Source organism: Pinus tabuliformis, chromosome J (assembly GCF_031772625.1).
Source record: "Pinus tabuliformis cultivar Carrire ecotype Pingquan chromosome J, CPIR1, whole genome shotgun sequence".
Lineage (NCBI taxonomy): Eukaryota > Viridiplantae > Streptophyta > Pinopsida > Pinales > Pinaceae > Pinus > Pinus tabuliformis.
In genome coordinates this window covers 272,210,820-272,236,472 of record NC_142295.1, presented here as the reverse complement: position 1 = coordinate 272,236,472, position 25,653 = coordinate 272,210,820, and positions in this window count along the sequence as shown.

The following is a 25,653-nucleotide window of genomic DNA, read 5'->3' as shown; positions in this document are numbered from 1 at the left end:
TTAAATAGAGACCATACCCAGATTAATCCACTTTGCATACAATAGTCCTATACCGCATTATTATCATAAACATTCAGATTATTAAACACTTCTACAAACATTTAAATCATCATAAATAATTCAAGAAACGGATGCATCTAAATAGCGTATAACATTCAGAAAAATGCACGAAAGATATGGAGCAACTCATCCAAACACTGGGTTATATTAGCATTAATGAAAAAGGTGTTGTTCCCAAAGTTACATTAATTAGACCAACATGCTCATTGATATTCCAAATAGACACCATAAAATAATAGAAACAGACCATAAACTCGACTCATAGGGGCTAAACTCACATAAAACTAAGCATAATTAATTACAATGGTGTTGCTCAGCAGCGGTGGACTCAAACATATTCCTAAGACCCAAAATAGACAGACGCAGACATCAAATAACCAGACACAAACTCCATGGATTTGTTCTCTCCTTCGTTGCCTTTCCAATGTTTAACATCCAACCTTCACTTTTTCCTCAACGACCTTATCTTCATCTAGAAACCTCTCGAACCCTCTCAACCTTCTACCTAGTTTCTCCAGTTGTCTTGTGGACCATTAAGATATTTTCTCATCCCTGCTTGAGTTGTCCCATGTGTAATATCAATCGTTCAAAATATCATTCCTGCTAGGCGGCTCCACTCTGCCATTTCTCTTCCTCTTGAAAAATGTATCCATCCTTCTACCTACCACAACATCCTCAGTTGACTCCATCCTTTGCAAAATCCTAATTTCTAATGCTCCCTTTGCTCGTGCCTCCCATCCTCAGGCGGCATTATCATCCTGTTGTGCAACATCCACCTGCGCTAGGCCGTGCTTCTTGCGCCTACCCCGTACTGCTCTCTACTCAACTTCCCACCCTCTTCATCTCTACTATGCAGTCTTATACTAAAAGATTTTAACAAAAAAAAAAATTGAGGTCCATCAATAGATAAAACAAGGTCCTACTTACTTTTCCCTCTTCCCCATCCCAAATCACTTCAACGTCCCAATTCCCCTTGATGCTAAAACTTCTCAAACATATTCAATTGAACTTAATAGTATCTTTCATGCCTATTTACATATTGATGCATTTAAATGGTTGTTATGCATTGATATAATATACTTTTAATAAAAACACACTAGTGCTTATCATTGTAGTAAAATCATTTGTGTTCCCAAATAAAATAAGAAATAATACCCTTATACTATATTGTTACGTCCTCGTAATTGTAATTATTAAAATTTGTCAAAACTTTAAAATGTGTAAGGACATATACACACATGCTCTATAGTAAATAATGCACACCAATGCATAATCATATAAAACAAATCGATGCTTTGAAAATATATTATGCACACTCATGCATTAAAATTATGTTATATGCACTAGTGCTTTTGATGGATATGATATGCACGAGTGCTTTCAATGTATATAATACACACTAATGAATATAAAATATGCGCAAGCAAGTGTGTCTTACTATTTTAAGATTGGTGAATAAATAAATAAAGTTAAAAATTAATGTACATATTATTTGCACCAATGCTTTTGATATAGATGATATTCTCTAGTGCTTTCAATGCATATAATATACACTAATGCATATAAATTATGTGTAAACAAGTTTCTCATACTATTTTAAGCTTGGAAAATAAATAAATAAAATTTAATGTACATAGACATATACATAGTTATAGCATCCAATCATTTAAAAATTTTACTTATAATGAACATCCACTTGCAATTAAATATTTTACCCAAACTTGTAACACTAGAAAACTATGCTAAGTTGTGTTTTCAATATAGTGGGGGTAAATCGACACCACCAAGAAAGATGCCTAGCAATTTGTTTAAACATTATGCCATCATAGGCATTTGAGTGAGTCCCAACTTCATGACCTCAATCTTGATGGATTATTCCATTTTCTATTTAGCACCAACCCTAACTTGACCATTTTAAGTATCTTTCTCGATGTTGTCGATTTACTTATCCCTAATCAATTTTGATTTTAAGCATCAATGTGGTTAAGAATTTTCTAGAAATTGAAGTTTCATATATATTTTCTCTTTATCTAAGTGTTAGGTCACCATGTAAACTTCCTCTACAATTCCCCCAATGTTAGAGGCTAGCCATCAATCAATACAAGGACATTGTGGTCACTGCCCCAAAAAAATCCTACTACTTGTTGTCATACTCTATTCACTTTGTCATGACACCTTCATTGATTTTTTTTGGATGTACAATGAACACAAATGATATTTTGTATGGTGTGGCTAATATGATGTTGTACTCTTTCATGATTTGTATTCACAAATTTGAAAATACATGGAAAAAGGTCATTAATTTTCTCTCTTAGAAGGATTTATGGGTTCATTTTGATTTTAGGACATGGCATTTGAAATAATGGTTAACACAACTAAGAAGGCCAAATGAATATGTGAAAATGACCTTCGCAACATTGAAAATATAGATTTTCCCTTTGGTCTTCACTAATACCTTAGTCACTCAATCAACACATCTCAAACAAATTCCAAATGTAGTTTATATATTTACTACTTTATTCTCAAGTATGTACAAGATTAAATAACAATCTTATTAATGCAATTACAAAACCTTTGCCAATCATGCAATGGATAATAATCGTTGGCACCATGAAGGATTTAAAGCACGGTGTATTGATGTAATTACTAGACTCTTTGTATTTAATTTACATATTGTCAAAGTGATTGGAACATTTTCTTGTCTTTCCACAAAGATATCAAGAAATCATAAATCTTACTCAATGATAAGAGAATGAGGTCATAAAAAGTAGCCATGGACAGGACCAAGGATGACATTTTTGGTCACAAGTGCATAACTCATGTTATCATTAGCTCCTACTTATGTGATGATGCCACAACATAGATGTTAGTGTGTGGGATTCTCAAAGACCGGAGATTTTCTACATACTGGCGAACAAAGACCCGTTTAGCATTGGTGCTTTCGGAAACACCCACGAAGTGAGTGAAGTCTCACTTAAGATGTTAATGGGTGACTGTCAGAACTAGGTTTTTGTAGTCTAACGGGATTGCCTTATGACTCATGATGCACAAATTTTAACTGACACATACTTCACTTTTTATCCATTACTGTGCACTGCTCATAGTGTTAAGCCCCTAAACTCATCATACATCGCAAGACTCTGGGACAAGCATGCACATTGGATGACATCAAGTGGTAGGTTTATTCATTGAGGGTTAAATCGATACCAGACTCAGATTAATCCACTGCATACAATAGTCTTGTACCGCATAGTTATTATAAACATTCATATTAGTAAACATTGGTACAAACATTCAAACAATCATAAAACATACGAGAAATTGATGCATATAAACAATATATAAAATTCAGACAAATGCACGAAATATATGGAGCAACTCATCCATCCACTAGGTTATATTAGCATTAATAAAAGGGAAGTTGTTCCCAGAGTTACATTCATCATAGAAATGGGCTCATCTGCTTTCAAAATAGACACCATAAACTGACAGAAACAGACCATAAACCCGACTCGTAGGAGCCAAAATGATATAAAAGTAAGCATAATTAATTACAATGATGTTTCCCAGTATCTATGGAATCAAACATATGCTTAATACCCAAAGCTGACAGACATAGACATCAAATAACCTGACACAAACTCCATGGCTCTATTCTCTCCTTCATTTTCTTATCCAACATTCAGCATTCAGTGGCCAGCATCCAAAATCCAACACACGTTCTTTCCTCAGTGGCCCTTCTTATCTTCATCTAGAAACCTATCAAACCCTCTTGGCCTTATGCCTGATTTCTCCAACTATCCTGCAGGCCATTAAGATATTTTATCATCCAAGCTTGAGTTGTCCCATGCATAATACCAGCTGTTCAAAATATCCTTCCTGCCAAAAGGCTCCACTCTGCTCTTTCACTTCCTCCAAAAAAATATTTCCATCCTTCTACCTGCCATGACATCCTCAGTTGGTTCCATCCTCTGCAAAATCCTAACTGCTAATATTCCCTCTGCTTGCACCTCCAATCCTTGGACATCGATATCATCCTCATGCGCGACGTCCACCTGCGCCATGCCCTGCTTCATGCGCCATCCTCATACTACGTTCTACTCAACCTTCAGCACTCTTCACACCTACTGCGCAGTCTTATACTTACAAAAGTTAACAAAAAATTTCTGGGATCCAGCAAACGCCCAACACAAAAATATGGTTCATCTCAATCCACTTAGTCTTCCTTCTATCTACATGGATCCAGGACCCTGACTGTTACTGAAGTTGTGTTCTCTCTTTTGGTACAGTGACTATGTGAGTAAATAGAGAACTTGATTTCCTTAGAGCTCTTCAAACAAATGAGGAGGGGCTAGCCATGCTCCCCTTCCCCATAATGGTGCTCTCAGAAAGAGAAACTTGGCCACCACTGTTTCTCTAGATCCAAGTCCGATGCTTTTCCTTGGAATTTATCTCCTTCCTGCAGTCGTACCTCCTATTCTATTTGGTAGCTAATGGTAGGATTCTAATATGCATGTCTTCTCCAAGTTTCTTTGAGGGTTACTAGGGGGTGATTCATCATTTTTCAATAAACCATCTTATTTCCTCAAAGCAATTCCAGCCCCTATTACCTATCGAACCAAGGATTCTTCCAGATTTCAAGTAATAGTTAGGGGTGAGGTTCCCATGTCATGCCATCATGCACAGGGACAAAATATCATCCTACTATTACAACTCCTCGAGTGGGAAATATTTTGACACCACTCTACCATATAGACTCGTAAATGATTCCTTCAAGAAGGGTTAGGATGGACCTACTGGTGAGACTGTAGTGTGACGTGAGAACCATATTTATGAGCAGCGAGGATCCTTTATCATCTAGGCCACCTGATCCAACTTAACCAACCTCTTTGGCCTATACCTCCCATTCCCACTCCTCTCATGTTGGCTTCTTTGATGCAACCTTATTTTCCACAGTCATGCCCGCTTGTTGGTAGTAAAGCCTGGGGCGGTTCCTTTTGCCATTTCTTTAACTTTTAATATTCTTCCTTCCATTCCCTTTACACATCTCCATAAGTACCTTTTCTCATCATGCCCCTCTTGTGCAGTACTCTCTTCCTCACTTCGAAACAATCCTTATTCCTTTTGTTCTCTTATTAACCTCTAACTCCCTCTTAAACATTTCTTTGGTCTCAATAGGGCCCTTGGGTGGTATTTTATAACATTTCTAACTTCTTGATTCTTCATCATACCTGCTTTTGATCTTGACCTTGCTATCATGTTTTTTTTATATGAATCAATTTGAATTTTCATCGACCTACTTCATAATATTCCTTATATCAACCTGACGTGATGGTTCAAACATGTTACCTATCTCGCCTCAGTCAGTCTCAGTTGATTTTTATTTTCTTCACCTTAATATTACCCACTTTTGACACCTCATCTTGATAATCCATGGTTCTCTTGACAACTCATGAGCTTCCTTTTGCCACAGAGAAGGATTCGGCAATCCATTCAGTCACTTTATTTCATTTAATCAAATATTTCCATGGATGGATTGATCACAATGGTGCAATTTTATCGCGCGGTCCTATCCTTCGCTTAAATCTCTTGACCCTCACATGTCAATATATGTCATCCCTGGTGTTCCTTGTATGCGGAATAGGGACCCTCGTCTCTCACCATAAACTCTTCACATTATTATTCCTTGGAAGTATGGCCCACAACATAGTATGTTGTCTATTTTTTACCATATCTATGGACTGAATTGACTCCAACTCAGCCTCTTTTTTTCTAACACGCTAAATCGGTTTGTACCTCTCCTTCGTAACAACTCCAAACATCAACCTAATTATTACTAATCCTATTTAGTATGAACTTATTTACATCAAAATTTACATATATACATACAAAATGACACTCCCTCCCATTACCACTTGGTTAACTAGCTCACTCCTTGAAGGTGGTGCAATTGTGGATCGTTCCCACCTTATTGCGATGCATTGTTGTTCCTATAGCCTCCACATCGTTCCTACCTTCTCGATTGTGTCATCATCCCAATAATCCCCAATTGTTTTCATCTTGGGACTTTCTTCCATCCCAATGTTCACCTTCCAGGTATTGATCGACTATGCATACTCTGTGAACTGCAATGATGGTCCTTCTATTGCATGCTCACCTTATTCTTCCAGTATTTGAATATTATGGGGATCATCATCATCCTCTCCCTGCCCTGCTACATTGTAGCACTCCAAGAATTCTTGCACCCACTGTGAGTGTTGATGTGCGAAACACAATGGCCCACTCTTGATCAATGTTTTTTCATTAGCAGTGAATATCTTTCATCATAACACCTTCAACGCTTCATCCAAAACTGGATCTTCTACTTCGAAGCTAAATTTAGTCCTAAAATTTTGTGCCATTCATCCCAATCCCATGTTCTTCTATGCACTTCCAACTCAATGTATTGGTAAGTTGGAATGATTCCCAAGGTGTGTATAAATCGATGTACCCATTCTTTTCGTGTTACTTGTCCCATGGTCCATGGTGCAATGCATCTCTTTAGGTGAGTCCTGGAGCATTCCATCCCTGGATATTTCTCTCCAGGGACCCCGAAGTTGGTCCTCAATCTATCCTTCATAATTTGTTTACATTGTTTCCATCCTGTGATGTGTTGCTTACGCGCGTCCCACCATCTGGCTAGGGTGGCATGCAATGCAACATCCAATGTGGGAATCCTCTCATAGTTTCGTATCTAATCCTCATACTCCCGAAAAAACAATATCTACTTCTGACAACCCATCGAAGCAAGGTGGATTATGTACCTTTGTCACTATCCAGCGCACCATCCTCATAACATGTGCGCATCTCTGGGTACTGACTTCATGCAACTAATTTTTCCAATTCTCCAAGGCTTCTTTTGAATCTGAGGTGTAAGATGCAATGTTGCACCATCTTAGTACTCCCTTAGCTATAGGATTTACATACTCATCTTGTCGAGTTATGACGTTGTATATGTTGCCCAATTCCTCTTGACTCAGCTCTCATTTAACTAGCTTGACATACTAATCTCCTTCATGCAGATCCAATGGTTTTATCACTCAGATATCTCTACCTTCAAAAATCATGTGTATTTTCTTTAGATTAATAATTACCTAGTTGTTAAAATCCCAATCGATCCTCAAAAGAGCTGGATAGGGATTAGTATCATCCACGATCTCAATCACTTCAAAATCAAAGGTGCTTGACACCCATCAATGTCCACTAATACTCCTGACAAGCATCTGATGGGAAAAATCCAATGTTGGTTGGCCAACTTGAGTTGAATTAGAGACCACATCAGCTTCGACTTCCCCATCATCTCCCATGTGCTTTTTGGTAGAATATTCACATCTGATCCCAAGTCTAATATTATGTTATCCATATCATAATCATCAATCTGTGCACTGAATCGAAATTATTTACTATTTCTCTTCTTGCAAGCTACTTGGTTCTCAACTCGCGGTGAAGCTCATGCAGTAGTTTCGTCAAATTCGCTAGCAAACTGTTCCACCATCTTCCTAAAATTTTCTAAGACCTGGGGGTCCTTTACAATTTCTAAACAACTATGCAACAATCTTTGAATTGGATCTACCATTGTCCTCTTCTCCCTGCCTACAGTGTCATCAAATATCTCTGACATCTCCACTTCATGCATAACCTCGGGCCTATCCCATTCTGTCACAACCATTTCTCACAAGGCTTTCTTATACGTAGTCTTTTCTCATACAGGGTTGAACTTCAGAGGGGTTCCAAGCACCCTCATTACCCATTTGTGGTGGTGGTGTCCAGGGCTTCGCAACATCTGCTCCTCTCTTGACACCTCCCCATGTTACTGCACCTACTCGTTGTTGGGTCCTTCGAGGTTCGATGACTATCAATTATATGTTGGGTCCCTTCTTGTCCTACCAGTTAGCGATCAATTGGGAGAAACTCTCCATCGTATGATCTAAAGATTTGGAATAGATAAAAGTGCAACAAGGATTAGTGCAGTCCCATGCCAAATGCACTTGCTTCCCATAGTTATAACATACTATGGTGCTTTTTCCTTGGCCAAATCCTCCTCTTCCTCAACCTGGTCCTCTAGTCGCCATTCTTCATCCCCATCCTTGCTAATTGTACTTTCTGCCTTGGTTATATCTAGGTTGGTTGAATCTAGTCGACACGGCCTCCATCCCTTTGGGTTACTACACCCAGAACAAGTTAAACATGTGCTCGTGCAACAAATCTAATGCATGGAAGTGATGGATATCATGTTCTACTGATTTGAAGAAGCCATGAAACAGAGTACAGGTCATAGATTCGTACATTTACATCATCAGAAAATTGGATAGTATATGGCCCCATACCTTGCATATCTCACACCACATTCCCCTGCCTTGCGCAGGCATGTTTGTTGCACCAGTCACCATATACTCGGTCAACAATTCGCATTCATTCCTATAGTGACCTTCTATTCGATAGATGGTGCACCAAACTTCCTCTAGCCTTTCCTTCCCTTTAGTTAAGTCTTGCAACTACAAATTCAATGCATCCAATTGTTACTACAATTGTGCCATGCCATTGACCTCTCCCCCTACTAGTGAGGCTTCTAATTTCAGCACAAGTTCTAAAGCCTTTGATTGTGTTCCTATCCATTGTTGCATCAAGGTTATCCTAATATGTGACAACAATCTTGAAATAAACCATTATTTATGTTGCACATTCGAAATCTTGAACGCCAGCGTATCCTTCAAAACTTTAAATTGTTGATCAAAATCCCATACTAACTCACCTAGACTCTTCTTAATTTCCTTTAGTTTCGTAATACACTAGGACTTTAGCTTTGGCTTCGAAAACTCCCTCCATCACCACTTGGTTAACTAACCCTCTTCTTGTAAGGTGGTGCAATTGTGGATCGTTCCCACCTTCTCCTGATGCATTGTTGTTCCTGTAGCTTTTGCATCTTCAAGCTTAGCTTTAATAGTGATTCCCTCCTCCTTAGAAGCATCAAGAGTTTGGTCTCGGTATTTGCATAGTAAGTCGACAACCTTTTCGACTGTGTCATCATCCCAATAATCGCCAATTTTTTTCATCTTGGGACTTTCTTACTTTCCAATGTTCACCTTCGTGGTATTGATCGACTGTGCATACTCCGTGAACTGCAATGGTGGTCCTTCTATTGCATGCTCACCTTATTCTTCCGGTATTTGAATATTATGGGGATCATCATCATTCTCTCCCTACCCTACTACATTGTAGCACTCCAAGAATTCTTGCACCCACTGTGAGTGTTGATGTGCGAAACACAATGGCCCACTCTTGATCAATGTTTTTTCATTAGCAGTGAATATCTTTCGTCATAACACCTTCAACGCTCATCCAAAATTGGATCTTCTACTTCAAACCTAAATGTAGTCCTAAAATTTTGTGCCATTTCATCCCAATCCCATGTTCTTCTACACACTTCCAACTCAATGTACCAGTTATTTGAAATGATTCCCAAGGTGTGTATAAATCGATGTACCCATTCTTTTCGTGTTACTTGTCCCATGGTCCATGCTACAATGCATCTCTTTAGGTGAGTCCTAGGGCATTCCATCCCTGGATATTTCTCTCCAGGGACCCTGAAGATGGTCCTCAATCTATCCTTCATAAGTTGTTTACACTATTTCCATCCCATGATTTGTTACTTACACGTGGCCCACCATCTAGCTGGGGTGGCATGAAATGCACCATCCAATGTGGGAATCCTCTCATAGTTCGGTATCTAATCCTCATACTCCCGAAAAAAATATCTACTTCCGACAACCCATTGAAGCGAGGTGGATTATGCACTTTTGTCACTATCCAACGCACCATCCTCATAACCTGTGAGCATCTCTGGGTATTGATTTCATGCAACCAATTTTTCCAATTCTCCAAGGCTGCTTCTAAATCTGAGGTGTAAGATCCAATGTTGCACCATCTTAGTACTCCCTCAGCTATAGGATTTACATACTCATCTCGTCGAGTTATGGCGTTGTATATGTTGTCCAATTCCTCTTGACTAAGCTCTCATTTAACTAGCTTGACATACTAATCTTCTTCACACAGATCCAATGGTATTATCACTCAGATATCTCTGCCTTCAAAAATCATTTGTATTTTCTTTAGATTGATAATTACCTGGTTGTTAAAATCCTAGTCGATCCCCAAAAGATTTGGATAAGGATCAGTATCATCCACGATCTCAATCACTTCAAAATCAATGGTGCTTGACACCCATCGATGTCCACTAATACTCCTGACAAGCATCCGATGGGAAAAATCTAATGTTGGTTGGCCAACCTGAGTTGAATTGGAGACCACGTCAGCTTCAACTTCCACATCATCTCCCATGTGCTTTTTGGTAGAATATTGACATCTGATGCTAAGTCTAATATTATGTTGTCCATATCATAATCATCGATATCTACGTCAAATTGAAATTATTTACTAGTTCTCTTCCTGTAAGCTACCTGGTTCTCAACCCGCGGTGAAGTTGACGTAGTAGTTTCGTCAGATTCACTAGCAAACTGTTCCACCATATTCCTAAAATTTTCTAATACCTAGGGGTCCTTTACCAACTCTAAAAAAATTTGCAACAATCTTTAAAATGGATCTACTATTGTCCTCTACTCCCTACCTATAGTGTCGTCAAATATCTTTGAAATATCCACTTCATGCATAACCTCAGACCTATCCGATTTTGTAAGAACCATTTCTCACTAGGCTTCCTTATACGTAGTCTTTTCTCATACAGGGTTGAACTTCAGAGGGGTTCCAAGGACCCTCCTTACCCATTTGTGGTGGTGGTGTCTGGGGCTTCACAATATCTGCTCCTCTCTTGAAGCCTCGCCGTGTTACTGCGTCTACTCATTGTTGAGTCCTACAAGGTTTGACGACTATCATTTGTATGTTGGGTCCCTTCTTCTCCTACCAGTTAGCGATCAATTGGGGTCATCTCTCAAACGGATGATCTAAAGATTTGGAATAGATAAAAGTGCAACAAGGATTAGTGCAGTCCCAGGCCAAATGCCCTTGCTTCCCATAGTTGTAACAAACTATGGTGCTTTGTCCATAACCAAATCCTCCTCTTCCTCAACCTGGTACTCTAATCTTCAATCTTCATCCCCATCCTTGCTAATTATACTTTCCGCCTTGGTTATATCCGAGTTGGTTGAATCTAATCGACATGGCCTCCATCCCTTTGGGTCCTTGCACCCCGAACAAGTTAAGCGTGTGCTCGTGCATTCACTCTAGTAAATGGAAATGAAGGATATCATGTTCTACTGATTTGAATAAGTCGTGAAATAAAGTACGAGTCATAGATTCGTATTTTTACATCATCAGAAAATTGGACAGTATATGGCCCCATACCCTGCAGATATCACACCACATTCCCCTGCCTTGCGCAAGCATGTTTGTTGCACCAGTCACCATATAGTTGGTCAACAATTCACATTCATTCCTATAGTGACCTTCTATTCGATAGATGGTGCACCAAACTTCCTCCCACTTTTCCTTCCCTTTAGTTAAGTCTTGCAAATGCAAATTCAATGCAACCAACTGTTACTACACTTGTGCCATGCCATTGACCTCTCCCCTTGCTAGTGAGGCTTCTAATTTCAGCGCAAGTTCTAAAGCCTTCGACTATGTTCCTATCTGTTATTGTGTCAAGGGTATCCTGATATGCGACAACAGTCTTGCAATAAACCATTGTTTATGTTGCACGTTTGAAATCTCAAACGCCAACCTATCCTTCAAAACTTTAAACTGTTGATCAAAATCCCATATTGACTCACCCAAACTCTGCTTAATTTCCTTTAGTTTCATAATACATTGGGACTTTAGATTTGGCTTTGGGAACTCCCTGATAAATGCATGCTTGATATCCATTAGGGTCATGTTATGTCCAGCTAGAGTTGCACTTATGAACTTCATCTACCACATTAACGCACAATCCCTGAAAATGATTTCTAGCTGTGCAATCTTTGTGGCCTCATCTTGGACTTGTTTGGTTGTCCAGACGGCCTCACACATGAACAAATTTTGCTTTAGGTCTTTTTTCCTAGCATCAGGAAACATGGGCATCCGTAAATATATACCCACCATTGTGTTTTATGCAGTACTTCCCGATGAAGTACTCTCACCTGCAATTGTTGAATTGCTAGAAAATTGTGTGCCCGACTGCACATAACTCAGAGTTTGAGCACCTTGTGTTGACCCTTCCACAGCCTGACCAATTCCACTACTACTAATATTTCCTCCACCTTTACTACATTTACCCTCTACACTGGTCATATTGGTGCGTTGGGTACTTACCTCTTGATTTGTGGATGTGCACGCAGTCATGGGCTCAACATCAAGCAATGTTTGATCCTATTGTTCTAATTCTGAAGCTTGTGTACTGCATGGTCTCAGTCGTTCTCTCTCTCCTTCCTCCATTTGCAGCATGCTGAACTGCATCCCTTCATAGTTCTGTTCACTAACACTAATCCTTTTCCTACAATGGCCTCTCTTAATCCCTCCCTCTAGGCTCCTTCTTTCGGCAGACATCAACCCTGACTAGCCTCCTCTTGCGTCACCCTGTCGATATCTCCTCCCACTCCTCAAAGTCTCATCCTTGTAACTCTCTTGCTCCATCGTTTTCCTTTTTATGCACAGTTATAGGCCCACTTTCATCCTCCACCACAATCCTTCTTCATCTTCTCCTTTTCTATTCCTCAGACCAGCTCATGGGTCTCCCCCACTTCCCCTTCTACGTGAGCTATCTAGCTACTCATATTATTAGACTTCATAGGAAGAACACCATGGCCGTACAAAAATATATTTATCAACAATGGTATCAATCTTGTTAGATATAAGAGTTTTTGTGATCCATAATGTAGAAAACAGTCTTTCGGATTAATCACATTGTAAGGATTGGGTCAACGCTTCGAACCAGCTAATGTGGTTCATCCTTAGGACGAGGTGAGAAACCAATCGATCTGAGAGAATAAATAGCAAGGGTGCATCATTGTTCAGGGTTGGCCATTCAAAATTATCCATTGGTGAAATAAATTTATTTAGGAATATGTGATGAAGAGATGTTTATTAAATTAACTAATATTTAGTTAGAAACTAGTTGTTATGTGATAAATAATTATTTAATATCGAAATTGGAAATTATTTTTCAATTTAAATAATAATATAATACAAAAATAACTTATTTATATAATATTATTAGTTAGGGTTAACCTATTTAATGTGAATTAGATAGAAAACTAGCAGTTATCATGATGTAATAAATTAGTTAATAATAATATTAAGAATAATTAATATATTTATCAATTAAAATAATAATATTATCTAAGAGTAATTTATTTATATAATGTTATCAGTTAGGGTTGACCTATTCAATGTGAATTAGGTAGAAAACTGGCTGTTATAATAAATTAGTTAATAATATTATTAAAAATAATTAATATATTTATCAATTCAAAAAATAATATTATCTAAGAATAATTTATTTATGTAATATTATTAGTTAGAGTTGACCTATGCAATGTGAATTAGGTAGAAACTAGTCGTTATCATGATATAATAAATTAGTTAATAATATAATTAAAAATAAGTAATTTATATAATAATATTTGGTTGAAAATTAGTTGTTATGTAATAAATTAATTCATTTTTTATAATACTATGACCTAAAATAATTATTTAAAATTCTATTAGTTGTGGGTGACTTGATTAAAGTATATTTGGTTGAAGCTTCATTGTTAGGAATGATTCAAAATAAATTTTATTTCGTTATATTTTAGAATATTTTATTAAAATTACCAAAACCTCTATAAGGACTATTTATCAAAATTATACTTTAAAAGAGACCATCAAAAGATAAAGGATAGTTTATCCTCCTTGAAAAGGAGGAAATCAAAAAAAGAGATAAAGGTATTACCAATAGCAAGATGAAAGCAAATAAATTTTAGGATAGAAAAAAGATAAAGGTGAGGAAAGGGCGGAGGAGTTAAGAAGTGAGAGCTGGAATCAAGCTTTTGCTAAGGTTTTTGGCGTGCCTCTCAAAAATTTGGGTATCAATCTTATGAACATGCCTCTTGGTCCCTTCAAAAACTTCAGCTCCATTATAGACTTGTAGGACAATGCTGCTTCTACTGCAAACTCAATGATATATCCTTCCAATATACTTTCAAACCAAAAATAAACAACGTGAGATGTCGTATTCCTTACCACTTGGATTTGATGCACTTCCTCCGACGTCCACTCCCCTGGCTCGTTGTGCCGATACGTCAAGTTATTATCATTTAACCGCTAGATCCACTCTATCAGGATGTTTGGGAACTTTGCAAAAAAAACTTCATGAAAATCAATGTACATGTACTTTTTCAACCATTTCTTCGTGCTCTTCTTTCTATCTCTGATTTCCTTTGTTGAAAACTCACGCTCTTTTTGTTTAAGCCACCTGGTAATCTCCTTTTGAGTAGGATTCCATGGCTTCCACATTCCTATATGACAACCTCGTCACACAAGCTTCCTTGTCCCAAAAATGGAACCATTTGTTGGTGTGCGATATTCTAGCAGACCTGGGATTTTCTATGCAGTGGCCAACAAAGACCTTCTTAGTATCGACCCTTTTGGCAAAACCCATGAAGTGAGTGAAATCTCACTCGAGATGCTAATGGTTGACTCTCGGAACTAGATTTCCATAATCTAACAAGACTATCTTATGACTCATGATGGACAACTTTTAACTGGAACATACTTCACTTTCTACCCATTACCTAGTAATGTGTTGAGTGTTGAGACAAGCATGCACAGTGGATGACAATAGGTGGCAGGTTTGGTCATTGAGGGTTAAATCAACACCATACCCAGATTAATCCACTTTGCATATAATAGTCCTATACTGCATAATTATCATAAAAATTCAGATTATTAAACACTACTACAAACATTCAAATCATCATAAATCATACAAGAAACAGATCCATCTAAATAGCATATAACATTCAGACAAATGCACGAAATATATGGAGCAACTCATACAACCACTAGGTTATATTAGCATTAATGAAAAAGGTGGTTTTCCCAGAGTTACATTCATTAGACCAACATGCTCATCGATCTTCCAAATAGACACCATAAACTAATAGAAACAGACCATAAACTCAACTCATAGGGGCTAAACTCATATAAAAGTAAGCATAATTAATTACAATGGTGTTGCTCAGCAGCTGTGGACTCAAACATATTCCTAAGACCCAAAATAGACAAACACAGACATCAAATAACTAGACACAAACTCCGTGGCTTTGTTCTCTCCTTCGTTGCTTTTCCAATGTTCAACATCTAACAAACAATGTCCAACATCCAACCTGCGCTTTGTCCTCAACGACCTTATCTTCATCTGGAAACCTCTCAAACCCTCTTGACCTTATGCCTGGTTTCTCTAGCTGTCCTGCGGGCCATTAAGATATTTTCTCATCCCTACTTGAGTTGTCCCATGCGTAATATAAGTTGTTCAAAATATCATTCCCGCCAGGCGGTGCCACTCTGCCATTTCTCTTCCTCTTGCAAATATCTTCATCCTTCTATCTACCAGAACATCCTCAGATGACTCCATTCTCTGCAAAATCCTAATTTCTAATGCTCCCTCTACTCGTGCCTCCCATCCTCAGACACCATTATCATCCTGTTGTGCAGCATCCACCTACGCTACGCCTTGCTTCCTATGCATACCCCGTACTGCGCTCTACTCAACTTCCCACGCTCTTCATCCCTACTGTGCAGTCTTATACCTACAAATTTTAACAAAAATGTTTTGGGGTCCAACAATAGATAACACAAAGTCCTACTTACTTTGCCCTCTTCCACCATCCCATATCACTTCAATGTCCCCATTCCCCTTGATGCTAAAACTTCTCAAACAAATTCAAAATGTGTTTGATATCTTTAATATGTTACTCTTGAGTATGTGCAAGAATTAACTAATAATGTTGCCAAAGTAATTACAAAACCTTTTGCATGTTGTGCAATTAATAACAACCATTGATCATTATGAAGGATTTAGTGTACAGAGTCCTTAACAAAATTACTCAACTCTTTGTATTTAATTTATGCTTTATCAAAGCAATTTGAACCTTTGTGTGTCTTTCTACAAAGGTATTGAGGGATTGTGAATCTTATTCAACAAGAAGAGAGGAATAAGGTTGGCAAAGGAAACCAAGGACAAGATTTGGGAAAAGACCTTTGTTACAAACACATCATTTGTTTGATGATTAGCTCCTACTCAAGTGATGACACCACAACAAAGATAACACAAGGTCCATCTTAATTTGTTCCATTCTCCCTAAATCTTATAATTTGTGTCCACATTCCCATTCCCCTAAATTTTCTAGTTCATTTATGCGTTCCAATTTCCTTGTTTCCAAGGGTTGTCACGTGTTTCCATCCCCTAATTAACTTCTACACCCCCATTCCTTTATATTCTCTAGTTTACTTCCACATTCTCATTTCCCTCTGTCACAAGTCATCATATGTCTCAATTCCCTAATTAATTTCCATATTCTCATTCCTCTCTATCTTGTAATTCACTTCCATGTTTCCATTCCCTTCAATTCCCTAATTCACTTCCACCATCTAGTTTCCTTGTTTCTAAGGATCATCATATGTCTCCATCTTCAAATTCGACTTCCATGTTCACAATTCTCTCTATCCTCTAATTCACTTACACATTCACATTTTCCCTCTATCCTCTTATTCACTTTTGCAATCACATTTCTCTCTATCCTCAAATTCACTAATATGTTATATTTTTCACTCTATCTTCTAATTCAATTCCACATTTCTATTTCCTTGTTTCTAAGGATCATCATATGTCTCCATCCTCAAATTTGACTTCCACGTTCACAGTTCTCTCTATCTCTCTCTATCCTCTAATGCACTTACATATTCACATTTCTCTTTATCCTCAAATTCATTTATATTCTAACATTTTCTCTTTATCTTCTTATTCAATTCTGCATTCCTATACATTTACATTTTCCCTCTATTTTCTAATTCACTTCCATATTGGTATTTCCTCATCTACCATTAAATAAACTTATATCTACATCTCCTAATTCACTTTCACATTCGTGCTCTATACATCCTCCAATTCACTTCAACATTCATATTCATATTCCCTATCTCTCTTCCCCACTCCAATTCACTCACTACAACATTCCTATTCCTATTCCTTCTCTCTTCCCCACTCCAATTAACTTGCTTCTAACATTCCTATTCCCTATCTCTCTCTTCCCCACTCCAATTCACTCACTTCAACATTCCTATTCCTATTCCTTCTCTCTTCCCCCTCCAATTAACTCACTTCTAACATTCTTATTCCCTATCTCTCTTGCCTCCCCCTGCCCAACTCACTTCCACGTTCCTAGAAAATTGCCCCCTCCCATTCACTTTCACATTCCTACTTCTATGTCCAATTCACTTCCACATTCCAAGAAAATTGCCCCCTCCCATTCACTTTCACATTCCTATTTCTATGTCCAATTCACTTCCACATTCCTAAAAAATTGCACCCTCCCGTTCACCTTCACTTCTCTATTTCTATGTACTAGCAACCTCCCCAAATATATGTAACAACCCACAAGCTACATATATCATAAATTCATAGATCAACCTAGGAGCCTAGAACTGATACATCCTGAAACCACCGAAAATTGGAACCGAAATCCAAGAGAATACCTATCCTTCAAGCGTTACTATAACAGGCCAGTGAGACAATCACCACATGGTCCCTTATTCCTATTCCTATTGGAGGGAATAGAACCAATAGAAATAACCCAAAGGATTGGCGCTAGCACTTGAACAACTAGGAGAGGTAGTTACAATTTGGTGATTTGGAACCGTTAGGAACGCGGAATGAATTCAACTATTCAGCCATCGCCATTGGGATAGGCGAAGCAGATAGCAAGTCAGATATTTCATCGCGTTGAGGCAGCGAGAGAGATGGATGCGGGGAACCAGAATTTGAGTTATCCTCTACACATCTACAACTTATCTGCGCAGCAGCCGCCAAGGAACAGCTTGCAGGCCGAACAAGAAATCCACACAACGGCCGCCGCCACCGACGGCATACAAACAGTTGCAGTTGCTATGGTGGTTAATGAAGCCGCGGCAGGAGGGGCGGCAGCGGCAGAAGAGGGAGAGCAGAACATTAGGTCTCTTACTCAGGCCGCTCAATTCCACAACCACACCCAAAACCGCCCATTTCTCCACCACGACCAGAATGCGATTGATTCCAGAAACGTCCATGGCGGCGGCGGCGTGAGTAACAACGTCAAGAAAGTGGTACGGTACAGAGAGTGCAGGAAGAACCAGGCCGCCGCCATTGGCGGCTACGCAATCGATGGGTGCGGGGAGTTCATGCCCTCTGCCCATCAAGAGTTCCAATGCGCGGCCTGCCATTGCCATCGCAATTTCCACAGGCGGGACATCGACGGCGAGAAGTCCTCATCCGATTGCCAGCACGCGCGCAGGTGACCAGAGGTTGATTGGATTAGTTCTTTCCATGTGACCTCAACGGAAAACATGAGTAGGCCGTTTTTCTAAAATGGTTTTACCTACATTTCGAAAAAGGAAAATGTTATAACTCGAAAAAGGGGATTTAAGTTTTTCATTTATAGTGACGAGACTTAGATTTGGAATTTGGTTATGATTTTTTAATTATATTTGAATGTATAAATATTTAATAATTATAAATTTTATTAGTTTATATTTAAAATTTTATAATTTTATGTTTATTTTATTTCAATGATTTTTTAGTCTTTGTATTTAAGTTTGTTTGATCTATAATGAATTAAACAAAGTCTTTGGGTAGAAATTTCATCATGAGAGAAAGTCTTTCTATAAACAAACTCTTTTGGTAGAAATCTCATGAGAGAAAGTCTTTCCATAAAAATCACATGAGACGAGTTTAATTTATCATCATCATCAGTTTTTGGATTAATTTTATTTGAAATTTAAGTTGTTAATTTGTAAAGATAGAGTGTTTTATGTTTTTTTAGTGTTAAATTTTTTTATACATTATGTTTTTAACAAGAAATCACATTCTCATTAAAAATTGTATTATTAGTTAAACTACTCCATCTTTTAACAATATGTTTTTTTATTTATGCATTAAAAAAAACTATTTATGCATTAAAAAAAAAAATTCAGTGTGTGAAAGATTTTTAGTTTGGTGAAAGATTTTTATCAACCCTACTTTTGGTAAAAGATTTTTATCAACCCTACTTTTGATAACTAGAATTATCTCTTTGTTCTAACCAACACTAAGAAAAAAATAAACATACTAACTCTCTTAGGTTGCTCTCATTTCCCTTCCAATCTTCTTGACTTGTCCTCCAATCTTCTTGACTTGTTAAGTTAGCCCAACTATAGTGATTTTTGCCAACCCTACTTTTGATAAAGAGAATTATCTCTTTGTTCTAACCAACACTAAGAAAAAAATGAAAATACTAACTCTTTTAGATTGCTCTCATCTCCCCTCCAATATTCTTGACTTGTCCTCCAATCTTCTTGACTTGTTAAGTTAGCCCAACTATAGTGACCTGGGGCAGTTCTTTCCTATTTTCTTATGGTTTCCTATTTTCTTAAGGTTACCCCATTAGTGGAGGTTATATATATATATATATATATATATATATATATATATATATATATATATCGATATATAAATATAAATTAAACATAATCTTTTCATTCTTAAATTTTGAATATATTGTAGATTTTATTTGTTTTTTAGTTAGGTAGTTTGTATTACTTATGAGAATGCATCACAACTAAAAATGATTATTTCTACTTAGGAGAATGTATCACATAAAAAAATTGTTAGAGAATGTAATACACATGAAAATGGTTATTTCCGCTCCTTTATCACAACAAAACTAGACAAACTAGTGAGAAAGTAGACTAGTAATAGCAATAACGTCTTTGGCATTGTATATTCTCACAAAAATAAATTGCATGGTCATATATTTGAATGGTGAATTCACTTGGATTGTGTTGAGATGGTCCTCTCTTTCATCTATGCATAATGAGTTTCTAAACATTGAGCTTTCTAGTGTATTTTTTCAATTCATCTATGCATAACAAAATTTCTCCCATCATGTTGAGACCTAGAGCTAGAGGGGACCAAGGTCTGCCTCCCTCCGCTTTTGATGTTAAGTCTTCTCTACCTCATAATGGTGGGAGGAGACAGGGAGGCCACATGGTGCAAGAAAAGAGGGGAGCTTGCAACGAACAAAAGGATGAAATTGCTACCTAGGAGACAGTAACTAGGCAACCAAAGTGAGGGACAAGTGGGGGAACTAGGGAAGTTATAACAAGGAAAAAAACTATGAACATAGATGATGGTTGGCTTCAAAAGGGAAAGACCTTTTTCTTGGCACACAACTCAAAATCCTTTTTTTTAGTAAAAGGAGAAAATTCATACGCAAAACAACGAGACTAGGAGGTAAATTGATTAAACGGGAAAGTGAAATGAAATTGAACATGTTCTTTCCTAAGTTGATGACCACGTCACTCTGGATCCTTCCAGTGGGTAGACCTTTCAATCCGAGTGCACTTCTAACATTCCAACTCGCTTCAGATCTAACCCACAGATGGAATTTATTTAGAGAGTTCATGTCTAACTTTTCCACTACTACTAATGTTAAGAGAGAAGATGCTACTGAGATGTTCAGTATGCTTTGAGTTTCCTTTTATTGTGGACATTGTTTAAAGTCATTACTACCTAGGTGGCAAGACAGTGGGATGTTGAGTGTGCTTTGAATTGTCCTTTTTATGACAATTTTTAAAGTTGTTGATTCACCATGGTTAAAAACAAAATCATGTTTTACTTAAAGGTAACATAAAAGCATTTTTCTAGCAAGATGTTATAATTGCAACCATTTCTTCAATGTAATTAACACTTGCCAAAACTTAATTAATCTATGTGCAATCATTGTAGCCCATGTGTCTCATAAGGTAACACCCTCTTGTTGATTCTAATGTACAAAAATCCCTCTTGTTGATTCTCATGTACAAAAGTCCCTCTTGAATGGGAAAGAGTATACATAACCCAATTCCTCATCAAGAAAGGGACTAAGATGAAGGCTAAGTTTTAAATTAAGAGAAAATCAAAGAAAATGATATAAATGCAAAATATTTGACTTTTTATTGAAGAAATATAATTATGCACATAATAATAGTTAACAATCCAAATGAGGGGTTTTGTAATGAAGAGGCTTTATCTTTAGTGAGGAGGACTGGAAAACGTTGTTGCCAATGGAGGAAGAGGTGGTGAAATTTTTGGATGATCTATTGGAAGGCTAACAACCTTGGTCCATCCTACTGATCATACCATCTAAAGAAATGTTAGATCCACAATGTGCATTCCACATGGGATTAAATCCAATAGAAGAGACAATAATAAAATCAAAGAAATGTCAAAAGATCTATCCGGGAACTATCATTGGGATGGTGCATTTTCATGATTGGTTGTGAAAGGATAGGTCATAAAAAATATTAAGGTTCATCAATGTAATGTTACCATAACCCAAGTGAGATGGGAAGTGTTACTTTCATTTATCCCCGACTTTTAAGGTCTCATTATGGAGAAGGGGTCACAAAATTTCTCAAATTTTGACTTCCACGAAACTAAAAAAATAACACCACCATCACAACTAGCTCGTCGAAATCTTTCTAACAATATAAATTTTATCTCAATCTAAATTACAGATCAAAAGTTATGGTCATTCAAGGGCTAGCCAATATACCTTTGCCACATCAACTAGTACTTCCATGGGCAACCCCACCTCACCTATTAAGTCCATGTCATCAACACATTTTCTTTCCCCTGTGGCACTTGCCAAATCATCCCCCTCACTTTGAACCCCACTAGACCGATCCTTAACTTGGTTTTCTAACCAAGTTACGTTATAAGTGTTTTCGAGTTTTTCAGAGCCATAATTCTAACTCATATGAAACCTCTGATGTGGGACAAAAATACTTGGCATCACTTACTAGGAACTATTATCATTCCATGGCCTCATTAATCACAACTACCTCTACCACATGCATTACCATTGTGAGAAACCTTTGAGGTCCACGACCTCACGACATACATATTTTTTTAGATATCATTTTTTGGGATTCAACTGCGTTAAGTAAGTCATTCATCTATGACCATTTCCATGAGAGGTAGTCGTAATTGACTAATTTCTCATGATTTTTACTAGTCCACTTAGCACTCATTGCATTGGGTGATGCTCACAAGGGTGAAGAAGTAGGATTGAAACTAGTGAAATAATCACATAGTGTCAATCATCACCTCTGGGGCTTGCGCCCGGTAACCAAGACTTCCCTGGAGGTCACCCATCCCAGATCGCCTCTGGCTCAAGCACACTTAATTGTGGATTTTTCCCCACAATCAAGCCCACTTAGCTTGCTACCCCATTTGCAAAACCTTAGCAAGTATTGTGCCTCATGAAGCATTCATGTAGATATCCCTTCACTATTTTTCAATTAGGTATTGGGGGTTTTCGCAATGAATTATATTAGATATCATTTTTTGGGATTCAACAGCGTTAAGTAAGTGATTCATCTATGACCATTTCCATGAGAGGTAGTCGTAACTGACTAATCTCTCATGATTTTTTAATAGTCCACTTAACACTCATTGCATCAGGTGATGCTCACAAGGGTGAAGAAGTGGGATTGAAACTAGTGAAATAAATCACATAGCATCAATCATCACCTTGGGGGCTTGCACCCGGTAACCAAGTCTTCCCGGAAGGTCACCCATCCCAGATCGCCTCTGGCTCAAGCGTGCTTAACTGTGGAGTTTTCTCCACAATCAAGCCCACTTATCTTGCTACCCCATTTTCAAAACCTTAGCAAGTATTGTGCCTCATGAAGCATTCAAGTGGAGTTCCCTTCACTCTTTTTGAATTAAGTATTGGGGGATTTTGCAGTGCATTATATTAGATATCATTTTTTTGGGATTCAACTGCGTCAAGTAACTCATTCATCTATGACCATTTCCATGAGAGGTAGTCATAACTGACTAATTTCTCATGATTTTTTAATAGTCCACTTAGCACTCATTGCATCGGGTGATGCTCATAGGGGTGAAGAAGTGGGATTGAAACTAGTGATTGACACTATGTGATTTATTTCACTAGTTTCAATCCCACTTCTTCACCTTTGTGAGCATCACCCGATGCAATGAGTGCTAAGTGGGCTATTCAAAAATCATGAGAAATTAGTTAGTTATGACTACCTCTTATGGAAATGGTCATAGATGAATGACTTACTTAACTCAATTGAATCCCAAAAAATGATATCTAATATAATGCACTGCGAAAACCCCCAATACTTAATACATATTTTTGTCAAGCGTCGAGAAGACTTCTCGTCCCCTGGACTTCATCAACCTCAAATTTCTCCACCACAAATACACACAACAAGGAACCTAGAGGTCCAAGGTCTCGAGACATACAAATTCTCATCTAGTGCTAGAAAGATTTCTCGTCCCTCGACCTTTGTCAATCTCAACTTCCTCTTATGATGCTCCTCTCTTACCTCTCGAGGTCCTGAACTCTCAACGTGATGTCATGCTAGCATCATACCAGCCATGTGTCCCCCCTGAGGATGCCATGTGTCACTGGTTTTAGGCCAAGTGGCCCTCCAAAAGGTTCATTGTACCAACCATGTGTCATGCCACTTACATCCCATGTCATCACCTTTCCACATCATTCTTCCACCTCAAACCATATTGGGTCCCACCGAGGTCCCGCTTTGCATGTAAAGCAACATTTTCTACTATAATACTTAGGCATTATGCAAGAGTCTGACCTTATGCCCTCCTCGTAATCTCGTCCCAACCCGTCTTTCTATAATGCAATGGATCATTTTCCCCAAGGGCCTGCAGTCAAGATGTAAATGTTCTCATCTCATGATAGAACAATTCTCCATTAGTCTTTTCATCTCTTGCCCTCACCCTTCTTGTAGGCATTAAAAGAAGAGTTAAGGCTTATTAAAGGGCCTTGATGTTACATACATACATCATACATACATATATACACATAGACAGGGATGCCTTTTGATACTTAAACAAATCTGGGGCTATCCCTCCTAAGTTGTATTATTAGTAGGGGAGCCCACGACTCTCATGCATCGAGATCTTGACTCCACGTCGTCTTGATCCAAGGCCTCGAGACATACACATAACAATCCCTCAGTAATATGATAGCAATTATATATATATATATATATATATATATATATATATAGGAATGATTCCTTTAAAGAATTCAACATCCCAGGGCCAAGTGATACAAGTCATTTCAATACAAGAAATTAACCAATGAAATAGAGATTCCTCATATCTCTCACATCATGGCGATGAACATGCATCAATCATATCATAATACACAAGAACACACATTCCTCGTCAACAAAAAAATCCATATAACAATAGCAATAGATGTTTACATTGCATACATGAGGAACTTACCTTATGAAGTAGATGGTTGATGACTGAGAATGGGACTTCAACTCTCCACCCAACCATAGGCTAACTGCGTTGCTATTATTTCTTGCATCCAACCACCTTCGAGCCGAATTCAAAGTCTGAGGAGGTAATTTATCGAGAGCCCTCAATTAGTCACTCATTTACAAGGAAAAAAGCCTATTTCTCAGGTGTTTCTCAACAACTCTCAGCTATAACACCCCAGTGGCTCTCAATCAACAACAAAACAACCCAAGGGTTCAAGAAGAGCGCAAAGAGTCTCAATTTGATCTTCGATAGAGAGATATATAAATAAAAGGGAGGTTTATCAATTGTATTATTTCTATAGGAGTAAGTGCACTTGTCCAGAACTGCTCATTAGTACTCACACTTGTATTCTCAACCCCAAGACTACACTAGATGTTATCAGCCCAACTAGCACCAGGGTGCCTTAACCTATTAGTAAGTTCTTAACCAGCTAGTCTCCAGTGGTTTATCATCCTAGGTCAATCCATGGATCGCATGATTCTCGGCAAGCAAGACCCATAGGTTTTTCAACTTGGCTATCACCAAAGCATCACTACTCCATTGAACTCTCTTCTCGAATTCAACATAGGCATGCATAGGAAACACCGAGAAATACACAAGCACAAATATTAGCCTCTTAAAATCAGGGAATACACAGGCACATCTACAAGCCTCCCTTAACACAAGGAAACACATAGGAAATAACATTGCATGTGTGAACATAAGGAATACAGAAGCACATCTACCAGCGTACCTTAACATAAGGAAACACATGAGAAATTACACCAACCTGCGCGAACACAAGGAATACACAGACACATCTATAAGTCTCCCTTAACACAAGGAAACACACAAGAAATTACACTGGCCTATGAAAACACAGGGAATACACATGTGCATCTATAGCCTCCCTTGATGAAAGGAAACACAAGGGAAATTGCACTAAATTGCACAAACATAGGGAATACACAGGCAAGAGAAAACTTATGTCCCTC